Below are 13,756 nucleotides of genomic sequence, written 5' to 3'. Positions count from 1 at the left end.
TTTACTTTTTCGGATTTAAATACACAAATAAAAAATAGTGCGCTCTTGGAGTGTTCAGCGGATATTTTGATCCGTTTAAATCGATTTAATCGAATTGATTCGTCGTATTTTGGATGAATATATGATAACGAGTGGATAGTTACGGATTGATTTTTTCTAATCCGCTTAGTTTGGACGGATGGCGGATTTGAGATTCCTTTAGCTACAATCGAATTGCCAAACCGCAAGCACTCCTAGTAATTTGTAAAATTTTCTATTTACAATTTGTTTAAATATTATGTTTGTATTTTCAATTGAAAAAGAGTTTAAATTTTCTGTTGTGTTTTCAATTTAAAAATCTTTTTATTAAATGACAAGTGTTGATATTGGGTTTTTTTTGTGTGAAAAATATAAAACTTAATTTTGACATTTAAAAAAAAAATCAAATTAAATAGTTTTTTTTTTTTCAAAAGTAATAAAATAGTTTTAATAACGCATGATTTTCTTATATATATTTATTATTAGTATTTGACAATTTACTTGATAATCTTTTGGTTATGCTGAGTTGGATTGTTATCCAAAAATACATATTAACAACTTGTTGCATTATGTTCAAAATTTGTAAAAATTTAAACCACCAAACCAATTTGCATATATCCCCCAATCCGCTCAATCTGCATCTACCAATCCGGCGAACGGATGCGGATTGTTTTTTTCCAATCCGCCAATCCGGCAGACGGATGACAGATTAGAGGTTTCCCGACTGCAACCGAACCGCGAGCACCCCTAGTGCGCTCGAACAAAAAATCCAATCATATATTTTTTATGTTTAAAGATTCACCCAGTAATTTATTAAGTTCATAAGGATAAGACTTGGTGAAATGACAAAAATATCCATATATATTCATAGTTCCCAAATCAAACCCTAACCAAACCATTTTTTCACTCTCCCTCTCTACAGCTCTCCATCTCCCTCTCTTTCTCTACTCATCTCTCTCTGTCTACAGAGCCTAGTCGCTAGCGTCGCTCTTAGCCACGCACCAAGTGGCTTCAACTTCGCCACCACTGTTGGACGACTAGGGTTTCGCTACGTCATCGTCATTAAAGAACTCATCTGAAACTTCTCTAGTGATGACGAAGGCCAATGGCGACGACGGTTTTGGATTCACTCTTAATCACTCATTTCATTGATCTCTACCATTCAACTCCAAATCTCTCTCTCTCTCTCCCCTCCGATCTTAGCGTTACTCATTACCATCGTTATCTCTAATTGGGTACGCCGCCACCACCACAAACGACGACGATTTAGACTCATCATGTAACACCCCGAAAATATAACCATAATTCATCCATTACAATTATTAAATGACAATAATACCATCTCACGATAATTATCCATTAACAATACATATCTGAATATGATAACTTTACATTGATATAATCCAATTTTACAAAAGATGGCACATATGACTATACATTCATAAGCCTTAACCCTGAATCTACAGCATGTGCCACATCTAAGTAATACAAAGTAAAAATTAAACAAATAAAGTAATGCCCAATTGGCTACAACTTTCCAAGACGATACTTGGTTACAATAAAAGTGAGTTTGAAACTCAATACAAATAAAGCCCTAGGTTTGTACAAAATAACTACAACAATAACAAAAAGAAACTCTTGGCTCCAAGTCCTCCCAAGCTACAGCCTTGGCTGAGGCATGTCATCAGCACCTGAAGTTGGTTTTCAACATAGGGTAAACCAAAACCCAGTAGAGATACTCTAACACAATTTATGAATCTTAATAAGGCTATAAGGTGTATTCATATGCAATGCTCATATTAAAACATTTTACATTTCTTTCCAAAACCATACAATGCCAGGTTATATCATAATTCATAAAATCATTTCCTTTACAATAGAAAACAAGGCAGTGGATACAATATTGGGAATCTCTAGGACGTATCTGTAAGTAGGCTACAAGCAGTACCAATTGCCATTTTTATCGGTATTAACCGGAAGGCTCAGCACCTATCCACGCGGTTTTCTGGACTTTCACCAATGTCACGACCCAAACCTTCCCTTATAGGTTTAGTATCGTAACCGGTCAATAATCCTGGGATTACCGAAGGCCTCTAAAATAAATTAACAAAATTAAAGGAGCTAGAGGAAGCAAATATCAAAATATAATATCCATAAAGCTGTGCAGACATGTATAGGATAAAAATTTAAAACTTTACATACATATATGTGACGTCATATTTACGTTAGTCTTACGTCACCAATACAGATACAGTCAAAGAGACATAGCCTTAAACACAGAGTATATAAAAACTGTTCTGACAAACAAAAGAAGACAAAAACTTAAAAACTTGTTTGCAGAAACCTGACCACACTTCAACTCGGGAATCTCCTCGGAAGGCGCAGTGGTTGGCTGACAAAACTAATCTCCAGGCAACAGCTTAGGTCTGGTTACGCGCCTGGTCACCTGGATACATAAATAATACAGTGAGCTGGAGCCCAGTGAATAATAACAGAGTAAAAGTTTTATGAATAATATCCATAACAGATTCAGAAATTAGAGTTCATATCAGAAACATATTCAGATTCACATACTTACACAGATTCATATTCATATCAGATTCTCATAGATAATCATATATGGTACATACGTGGTACATCCAATAGCTCTAACAGATGACTCATGATTACATGAGAGGGTGCGGATGACCCATAAAGAGACCAGACGACCTATGAAGGGACCAGATGACCCATAAATGGACGTTTATTGAGTAGATAAACGGTTATGCATAACCAATCCTGGTACCAGGTCATATAACAGATATCACATAATGCTAAGGATGCCACAAATACATTTCAGATAGTTAGACAATCATTCATCTAATTATAAAATGGCATTTCAAAAAACAAATCATATCATGTCATTTAGAAAATACTTAAGGTTGAACATAGTTTTATAGAGTTATTACTCACAGATAGCTCCAGTAATAGAATAGATAGATCAAACGAATCAGACATTCTATGGCGCGAGACCTACACAAACATATAATAGGCACACATTGAAACACATGCTCGTAAAATACTTAACTTATTTCATTTCTATCGTGGTATGTTTCTAATTCTTATCCTCATTATTATGTCTTAATTAAGGCTTAGGAATGCTTAGGATGCAATGAGAATGTCAAAATATACTTTGAAAACACTTGCAAAATTTCTAAAAACAAGGCAATTCACTTGAGCGAAGCTTTGGTCGCTCAAGCGGTCTGCAAAGCCTGCAAAAGTTCTGGAAGCTCTCATTTTATGCTCGAGCCAACTTTTGGTTGCTTGAGCCAAGGTTCAAAACAAATGGGTGGTCGCTCGAGCACAACTTCTGTCGCTCGAGCCAACCCCCAAACTCCACAAAACTTCTGAGAGCTCGAATTTTACGCTCAAATGAAGCTTTGGTCGCTCGAACAGTGCGACCAAATTTTGGAATTTCCATATTTGTTCTTTAAGTTCAAAACCCTACTTCAAAGCTTCAAAACACATTCTTTTGGGCTAAAACTTGGAAAAGCATGTCTAAACTTGTATAACATCATGAATTGAAAGTCATTTCGCAAAATCAAGGCCCAAAAACAAGTGCATTATTCAAAAGTAAAACTTGAAACTTTGAAACCATCACATGCATGTAATGATATACACTCCAACCTTCCAACACATGATCAATTGGGCTAAAATAATGTAAAACATGATGAATTCCCAAAACCAAGTTAAAACATTAACACGCAAGAGAGAATTCCTTGAAAATAATTTCAAAACATAATGAAATGAGCATACATGTATGGAATGCTCTTCTTTCCTACCTCCTTGGTTCATTTAATGACTTTAATCTCTAAATTCTCTTGAATCCATGAAGTTAACAATTTATTCACATAACTAAAGGGTTGAATTCTTACCTTAACTCTTCAATTGGGCTCTGGATGACTAATTCTTTGAGCTAAAAGGCCAAATTTCCAAATTTTCTTCCAAATGCTTTCTTTCCTCTCTTGAGTTCAATCTTCTCTTCACTCTCTTTTCTCCCTCACGTTTTTGTCTTAACAAAAGAAGAAATGGAAGTGGCTAATGGCTTCTAGAAGTCATAAGGGCTTTATATGGGCTTGCTCAAAGTTGATTAATTGAGCCTAATTAAGTTAGATTAATTATAATAAACCTTACTTATATCTAATTAAACCTAATCATTTTATCCTAATTATTTGGTTCTGAATTAAATTCTAATTAAACTTACTATAAACTTCTAAATAACACATCTATGTAGTCAATTTCATGTTCGAATGCCGATAAGGTCTTCAATTCGCATATTGAATCAGATATTCCTACATTGGACAAATATAAACACAAATAACATAATACACATACAATTAACTCAGTATTGCTTCTTAATTACTCATTAGGCATTCTTAATTAAGAATGATAAGCTAATCACAAGTTGGAATTGTTACAACCAAGGACACACATGCCAACATAATTCCACAACTACACCCCTACCCAGATTCACCAAGGTATTCACCCGTTTTTCTCAAAACAAAATACATTTTCAATGTGTCAAATATATAAAAATGCTCAATGCAAATGGATAAGAACCTAGTTTCAGTTTACCTAATTCTCATGTAATTTTTACAACAATCATAGCCATCCTCCACCGATAGCCAAAAATAGATATCTTTAAACAGATAGAAAATTTTCAACAAATATATATTTTCCAAAATCTCAAGATGGGAGTGATTATTAATATCTAACTTCACTATCATCATCTTCACTGTGCCAATTTCATAAAACCAACATCAATTCCATTTTCTCTTTACAAAATCAAATATTCATAATTTAGGGCAAAATCCCATTTTCTTTATAAATCAATTCCAAGGGTAAAATCCACATTTTTATCACAACTCAACCACATTTATATAAGAACCCATTTTGAAAACTCTTATTTTGATTTCAAAACAAAACCCTAGCTTTGTTCAAAAAATTACCAATATCAAGATTTCTTTAAAATGACAAATAACCAAGTTAAAAACCATACTAAAGTGCAGAGAAATCCCTATCTTGAAGCTAGAAAACGAGAGAGAAAGTGGAGAAACCTTGACGAAGCCAAAAACCAACTTTGCTCCGATTAAAATGAAGCTCTAAGTGAGTTCTACCTTTTTCTCCAAAGGACAAGGGTTGAGAAACCACTAGATCATGGTGTATTTGAGGTTTAAAGATGTTTTCTAGAGAGAGAGAGAAAGAAGATATGAGATTTTGAAATGTTTAGAGAGAGAAAGAGATGAAAAATGACCCAAAAAGTGACTTTTACAAACTGATAAACGCGCAGACTGCTCGAGTGACCAAAACACCACTCGAGTGACTAGACACAAAAAGAGAGATTGCTCGAGCGAAGAAGACCACTCTTTTAGTAATTTTGTAGGCCTGCAAAAGTACCGAGAGTTCTAAAAGATCGCTCGAGTGCAAGAAGAACCGCTCAAGCCACAATCGCTTGAGCACAAGAAACACTGCTCAAGCAAAGAGTGTCATACTCCTAGTAGTTTTGCAGACCTGCAAAAGTACTTAAAGTTCTCAAAACTCGATCGAGTGCAAGAAAGTTCGCTTGAACGAACAAGCCAAAATATGGGCAACAATAGTTTTGAAAAAACTAACTCCCAATCTGTTTTAAACACAACCAAAACACTCCAAAAACCAAACTCAACAAGGAAAGAGACTAAAGAAGATATGAATAACCATCAAGACAAGGAATCCCTAGTCCAAAACAATAACGGGTCAGGTCTAAACCAGAATCGTTATATATCATCTCTTCTTCATTTTCTCTCTCTCTCTCTCTCTCTCTCTCTCTCTCTCTCTCTCTCTCTCTCTCCTATTCATTTATTCTCTTAGTTTCTCTTGTCTTTGTCTTTGTCAATGATTTTTTTCCAGATCTATACGCATTAATCACCTTTTATTGTTGGTTTGCTTAGTTTTTGTGGTAAATCTATTAGATTTTTATGATTTTCTTTGATTTACTTTCAGAAAGTGTGTATTCGTCTTCTGATCTTCCATCTTCAATTTTAGGGCTTTTGACTCACACACACACACACAAACACACACATACACACACACACACACACACACGTCTATAAGATAATTAGTTAATCTCTGTTTATAAAATGCTTGGATACTATTTGTATTGTGCAAGTACTTCAGTGTATTTTTTATTCAAAATGAATTTTCATGACTCTAGATTTATGTAAATGTGATCCACACCTACATCAAGTCAACATGTAAATGTGAGATCTATGATTTGTTGTAGTTATTGTTGTTATTGATGTTGATGATGATGATGAAGAAACAGATTGCAACCAATTAAAAAAAATGAATAACATGATAGATAACAGATCTATTCAAATTTTGAACAAATAGGGGCTTGGTATTGCAACAAATAGTAGATTGAAATCTGATGTATGGAATTATTTTGATAGGGTTAAAAAATGTGACACTTATATAGCTATTTGTAGGCATTGCAAAAAGAGACTCAATGGTTCTAGTACCGATGGGACATCACATTTGAGAAATCATTTAATCAGATATCGAAGAAGATCAAACCATGACATTGTTCTAATTCTGATCAATTTTTTTCTTTTTGTTTTTCTTATGTTGTGTTTGAAAAGATCAATTCAAAAAAATTAAAATAAATTTTGATAGATAGTGAGAGATGTCTCAGATCTAAACAGATATCTTAAATAGATAAGAAAAAAAAAGGTCAAAAAAATTCAACAGATAAAATAGATTTGAACAGATAGTGATTCGTGGTGAGAGAGAAAGAGAGAAAGAGAGAGATTTTAACAAAGTTCAATAGATAAGAGAAAAAAAAGGTCAAAAATATTCAACAGATAAAATAGATTTGAACAGATAGTGATTTGTGAAGAGAGAGAGAGAGAGAGAGAGAGAGAGAGAGATTTGAACAAGGGTAAATTATACTAACACCCCCTGAGGTTTTCGTTTAATACAGATTCCTCCCTCGCGTTTGAAAAATTACACTTACCCCTCTGTCAGATTAAAATGATATATTTGCCTCTTAGTCTTTATACATATAAAATAATATTCATATTTTGTTCATGTCATTTCAAGAGAAATAACAAGCATCTTCTTTGATTGAACTCACAAAAATAAATAATTTTTTTTGTGTTTTTATTTTTACTGAATTTTGTTTTCATATTTTAAACAATTTTTTTATTTTTTAGATACACCTAATCTAAATATATTTAAGAAGTATAATATTTTGTGATTTTTATTAAAATTCACCAACAAAAAAAAATACAAAAATTCAGTAATACTATAATAAATGTGAATGACGGTATTTGATAATACTGTAATAAATGTGGGTAAATAAACGAGAAAGAAAAATAATTGTGGAAATAAAAATGAAAATTTCTATTCATATATAAAAATTTATACAAAAAAAAATATCATAAAAATGTTGTGATAGTAATGTTATAAATATAAATCATGTTTATGGATGTTTTATTTTAAAGTGAAAGGTCACCATTAAGTTATATCATTGTGTTTGAAAATTTTGTATAAAATTTATGTTTGTATATCATCATTCAATAAAAATATGTCCAGGTAGAATTTAATCATAAAAAGTTGTAGAATGTAGTCATGATGATAGGAATAAGAAATGGTAGGAAAAAGGCCAAAATGGTCATTTATAAAATTTTAGGACATGACATCAGCAATCCAGGGACAATTTGTAATGAGATTACAAACCTCAAGGAGGGGAATCTAATTTTTCAAACGTAAGGGGAGATTCATATTAAACAAAAACCTCAGGGGATGTCAATGTAATTTACCCTTTGAACAAAGTTCAATAGATAAGAAAAAATAAGTTAAAAAAATTCAACAGATAGATATAAATTTGAACAGATAGAAAATAAATTTAAACAAATAGGGTAAAAAATTGAACAAATAGGGAAAAAAATTGAACAAATAGAAAAAAAATTCAACAGATAGAAATAAATTTGAACATAAAGTCAAAAAAAAGTCAACAGATAAAATTAAGGGATAAAATTGAAAACAAAATGTCCTTCAAAACTAACAACCAAACTATCTCACAAAGGATAAACCTCTCACTAATAAAAAAATATTCACTGAATCTAATACCTTATACCCTCCTCATATTGGATTTATTACCAATTTTCTCTAAAAAGAATTTATGATACACACCTAGAACGGATGCACCATAGGACACCCCCAATGTTTTATAATTACATTAGTATCCATATTATTTGTATTGTAATTTTAGTCTAATTCTTGAAAAATTACAACTATGTCCACCCTAAAACATTTAAGATCTTTTTAAAATTATTTTTTTTTATAAAAGGTTTTCTTTTCTTTTTCTTTTTTTTTTTTGTTAATGGCATAACAACTTTAAATACACAAATGATTTTTCCCTCTTCTTTGTTTTATTTTATTTTAATTTTTCTTTACAAATTCAATTTTTATCTTCTAACACATTTTGTTTATTTTTGGGTAAATTACACTTTGTACCCTACACTGGCAACAAATCCTACTTTGGTCCATGCACATGAAATCACGACAGTTAACCCCTACACTTCTGGTTAAATGTCAATGTCTTCCTTTTATTACTCAACCGTATAAGTCTTTAACAGAAGTCAGTAATATGACAAATATATGACTATGAAATGAAGGCAAATGAAGAAACCCACCTCTATTTCCTGCTTATATACATTTCCTAAAATTTACATTAAATTGTGATTGTATTTGGCTAAAACGAAACGCAAATTGTGACCGATTAAGGAAGTAAACTAGAGATTTGCATAAATTAGAATCACGAAACTTTGCTTTCCACAGTAATACAATCTTTTGTTTATTCTTCTTCTTTTCTCTTCGATTTCTTTGTTGCCTTTTTTGATTTCAAAAACTCTGTTTTAATGTCTTTTCTTTCCAATTTTCAACATATGAACATATATAGTATTATATAACTCTCACATCTTTATCACGTAGGATAAATTGTGTATAAATGAGAATGATTTTTCTCTCTTACTTTCATTTCTTAGTCACATGTTTGTCATAGAATTGGATTTTGTTAACGACTTAAACAATGAAGTAATAGAAGAGAGACATTAACAGTTGACCAGAAGTGTAAAGGATTGACTATCATGATTTCATGGTAGGGATCAAAGTGAGATTTTATCAGAAGTACATGGTTGACTGTCATGATTTCATGTGTAGGGACTAAAGTAATATTTAGTACAAAGTGTAATTTACACTATATTTTATTTTTTTGAAATGCCCTTCTTTTTTTATTATTGAGCAAATTACAAATGTGGTCCTTGTAGGTTACTTATCATGTCAATTTAATCCTATAATTACAATTGAATCAATTTTGCACTTTAATTTTAAAATTATATCAATTTAGTTTAATTGTTAATGCCTACTAATAAATTGAATGAAAATTAAGGAAAGAATGATCCATTCACTCTCCTTAAAATAATTGAGGGGTTAACATAGAATTTGGAATTGTCCATTCACTTTTGAATAGATCATTTTACTTTTGATTTTAGTCAAATTTTTAGAAGGGGCATTGATAATTTTACTAAATTAACACAATATGAAAACTTTAAGAGTTAAATTAATACACTTAAAATTACAGTGACAAAAATGACAATTAACAACTTATATACGTAGACTATGGGCATAATGTGCCTAATCTTATTTTTGCTAAATATTTGTCCTTTGAAACTAATATTTATGTTTTGTGCTTAATATTAACTCAAAAACTTTGTATTATATTCTTGTTCGCAATTATGGTATAGTGATTAATAAGTGCCCTTCCTAAAATAATTTTCTAACTCTGTCAGTGCATACATCTTTTGTGGTGTATACCATATGCACCTTTAGTTATGATTTTTGTAATCTTTTGTTATGATCCACATTGTCAGGTTGGTTATGACATTATTTTGGTTACCTTATATGATATTTGGTTATAACCTTTTTTTTTTTTTAGTAATGACTCTCATAGGTTTGAGTTATCATAATTTGCATATGTTATACACCCTTTTAAGGGTGTATACCATAATATTACCCCACAAATAAGATGTCTTTTGTCATTTTTGCCCTTTTTTAACTTTGGGTAAACTACACTGACACCCTTAAGATTTGAATTTAATATAAATTCCTCCCCTACCTTTCATAGATGGGCAAATTACACCAAAGGTTCTTATAGTTTTCCTAAAGTTTCATTTTGGTCCCTAATATTTCAATTTGAATACATTTGCCATCCAAGTTTTGTTTTTGTGTCAATTAAGGATAATTATGGATGGAAGTTAAGTTTTTGGACGGAAAATGGTCACATGCATTGCACATGACCATCTTTTAAAAACAAAATAGTCTTTTTATCTTTCCCTATCTATAATTCATCTTCTTTCTTTCTTTTACGATCATTACCCATAGCCACCAACGACCACCTCCAAACATTACCACCCTATGCATAGCCACCAACCACTACCAAAACACCTTATCTTCTACACCACCGCCTTATCAGTAACTTTAAACTAGCAAAAAATCCATCCCCAACTAGTATCAAATCTAGTCACTTTATCAACCCCAAATCCACCTCCCACCACCCTTGAACCACCATCAGAGCATCACTACCAAAATCTCTCTGTCCTGTCACTCTCACCACCATAAATCTAAATTTAAATCCTTCCATTGAAATTTGCCTCTTCAATGAAGCAAACCACTGAATCCACTACAACAACCCATAGTGGAAAACTTTTATATACACATCACATATATATATATATATATATATACACACACACAAATATATACAAATTGAAATGGGTTTGACCAATGTGCTCAATTCTTTTGCTTGTCTCATATATACACACAACACACACACACACACACACATACATATTGAATTTGTGAGGTAGAGAAATGATGGATTTTATACAATTATTTTACTTTTGTTTCATATATATTCACACAACACACACATATATCTACATGTAAATTAAATTGAATTGAATTTATGGGTTGGAATGACAAATTTTATGCAATTAGATGTAGAAATAGTTTATAAGAGCCTTAACAATTAGGTTTTGGTGGCTAAGGGTAAGGTCTCAGTGAAGATAACAATAGAGCAATTGGAGTCTTTCCCTTTCTATTTCAATCGACATCTACATTCATATATATATATATATATACTAGTGGTAAACTTGTGCTATGCACAGGATTGATTTAATAATGTATAAATTTTTTAATAATGCATTAAGTTCTAATTTAAATCATAAAATTATAATCATAATGCATATGGATCATCTTTTCAAATTTCATAAGTAAAGACAATAATACTTCAAAACAAATAGTTACAAAATATTATAATCATCCAACTGATATATTTTTCTTGAAATAATAAATTTGATTTCTAATTGATGAAATTAACAATAAATAAGATATTTCTCAATGAACCGAATATTTAAAACATATATATTCTAAAAAAACTAATAATAAACTGAATGTCATAAATTAAATCTATCTATATTTGATAAATTAAAACTCAATAAATATTGCTCATCATGTCCAAATGCCCCAGAAAGTGCCAGCTAAAAAAATAAGAAGAAGAAAAAAAAAATGTTATCATTTTTTTACATACAAATGAACTTAAAAATAAATAAATAAATAAATAAAGAGAAGAAGATATATTACCTTATGAGGAGTGTTTATATAAATTTTTCAAAATTTGTTCCCTTTACTTTATTCTAGCTCGATGGTAATATTGTTTCCATCAAATATTTTTCACTTATTTTTTTCCCTAATTTTTGCATTGCCCAACATATTTTGATTTTCCAATCATCAATATTTTCTACTGGTAAATCCTCTTTACGTAGTACAGTTTGAAATTCATTTATGACATTTTACACGGCCAAACGATATCTATGACGCAAATTTAGAGGAGGCTATATATTTATTTACATAATGAATTTAACACATTTGACATGTAATTACATAAAGAATAAGATAAGCAACCTCGATGGTACCTGGAATACAAAAGATAAAGAGTAAAAAATCTCAATAAGCATCATTGTTTATTGTAGATATATTAAAAAAAAATCTACTATACAACATCCATCTATTGAGGAGCTAATGTAACTTTTTGTAAAAAAATTATAACACAATGATTTTAAAATAAGAAAAAGATGGCATAACCAAATTATTGTTGCACATGGGGGGGATACAAAGGAAAAAGGGGACTCTATTTAGATTTACTTTAAGATTTTTTTAAAAAAATTACAAAATAAACACAAAGCAGTATTTTTTGTGGATTTGTATTGAATTTTACGTGATAGATATCTGATTGAGTGAATTGTGGGTGATGGATATGCATGCGTAAATTGTATGAATAAGACTCGTAGATTTTTTTTATTTTTATTTTTTAAATAACATGATAGACATTAGATATTTATAATTTGTATATATGTTTTTAATTTACAGATATTCATGAGTTTTTTTTTTTAAATAATATGATAGACATTGGATTTTTGTAATTTATATATAGATATATATTTTGTGGGTTTAGACTTTGTGAATTTTTTTAAGAAAAATAACGTGATAGACATTGAAAACATATTTGCAGGTTTATATTTTTTTATTAATTTATTTAATTGAGAGTGAGATTTATTTTAATTTATTTAAGTTATGTGATAGACATCTAATTTTCTTGAATTTAGGTGAACTATTTTTGATATGTAAAAAAAAAGATTTATAAAAGTCGAAGAAGATATCAACACTATTATATGAGAAGAAATAAATCAAATTTGATTAAATTGAAGAACAAATGAAAACCACAAATTAAAAAGCAAGTAAGCCCAAACTATGCAAAATGTAATAATGGAGAAGATGAAAAGATGTGTAGATGAACTAAAAAATATTGAGAATAAAATATATACACACAAAAGTAATAAACACTGAAAAAATGCATATAAAGTAAGAAATAATATTAGGAGTATAAAAATGGAGAAGATGAAAAGATGTGTGGATGAACTGAAAAATATTTAGGAAAAAGAAAACAAATCGAATATGATTAAGATGTGTAAATAAATTGAAAAATATTGGAAAAAATAAATATGTACACACAAATAATAAACATTGAAAAAATGCATATAAAATATGAAATAATATTAGGAGCATAAAAATGGAGAAGATGAAAAGATGTGTAGATGAATTGAAAAATATTAGGAAAAAGAATATATTTACACAAAGATATAAAGTACGAAATCATATTACACCGACCTTGTAATAATTTTTTACAAATCATCAAACTTAGAAAATGTAATAATGGAGAAGATAATATGATTTTCGCAGATCATCAAACTTGCAAAATATAATAATGAAAAGGATGAGTTAGTCTGAGAAAAGATAGGTAGATAAAAGAAAATAAAAATGGATAGATGAAAGAGAATGATTGAATTTGACAAAAATATGAAATAAACTGAATACAGAAATGTGTGTGTAGGAGTTATAGGAAGTATAGGTGATGGATATGTAAATATGGATATAAATAAATATTTTATTATTTTAGTTTTATTTTATATTTTATTACAGGGAGAGGGAGTGAAAATGCCTGAATAATGGAAATATCATGGAGATCCCATGATCATCTCCAACTGATGTATCGGTGTCACTGTTGGTTGCTAAAAGCAAGCAATCAAGTGACTCTAGAGAG

This window comes from Camellia sinensis, chromosome 1 (assembly GCF_055761805.1).
Source record: "Camellia sinensis isolate YWXY chromosome 1, ASM5576180v1, whole genome shotgun sequence".
Lineage (NCBI taxonomy): Eukaryota > Viridiplantae > Streptophyta > Magnoliopsida > Ericales > Theaceae > Camellia > Camellia sinensis.
This window is presented reverse-complemented; position numbering follows the sequence as displayed.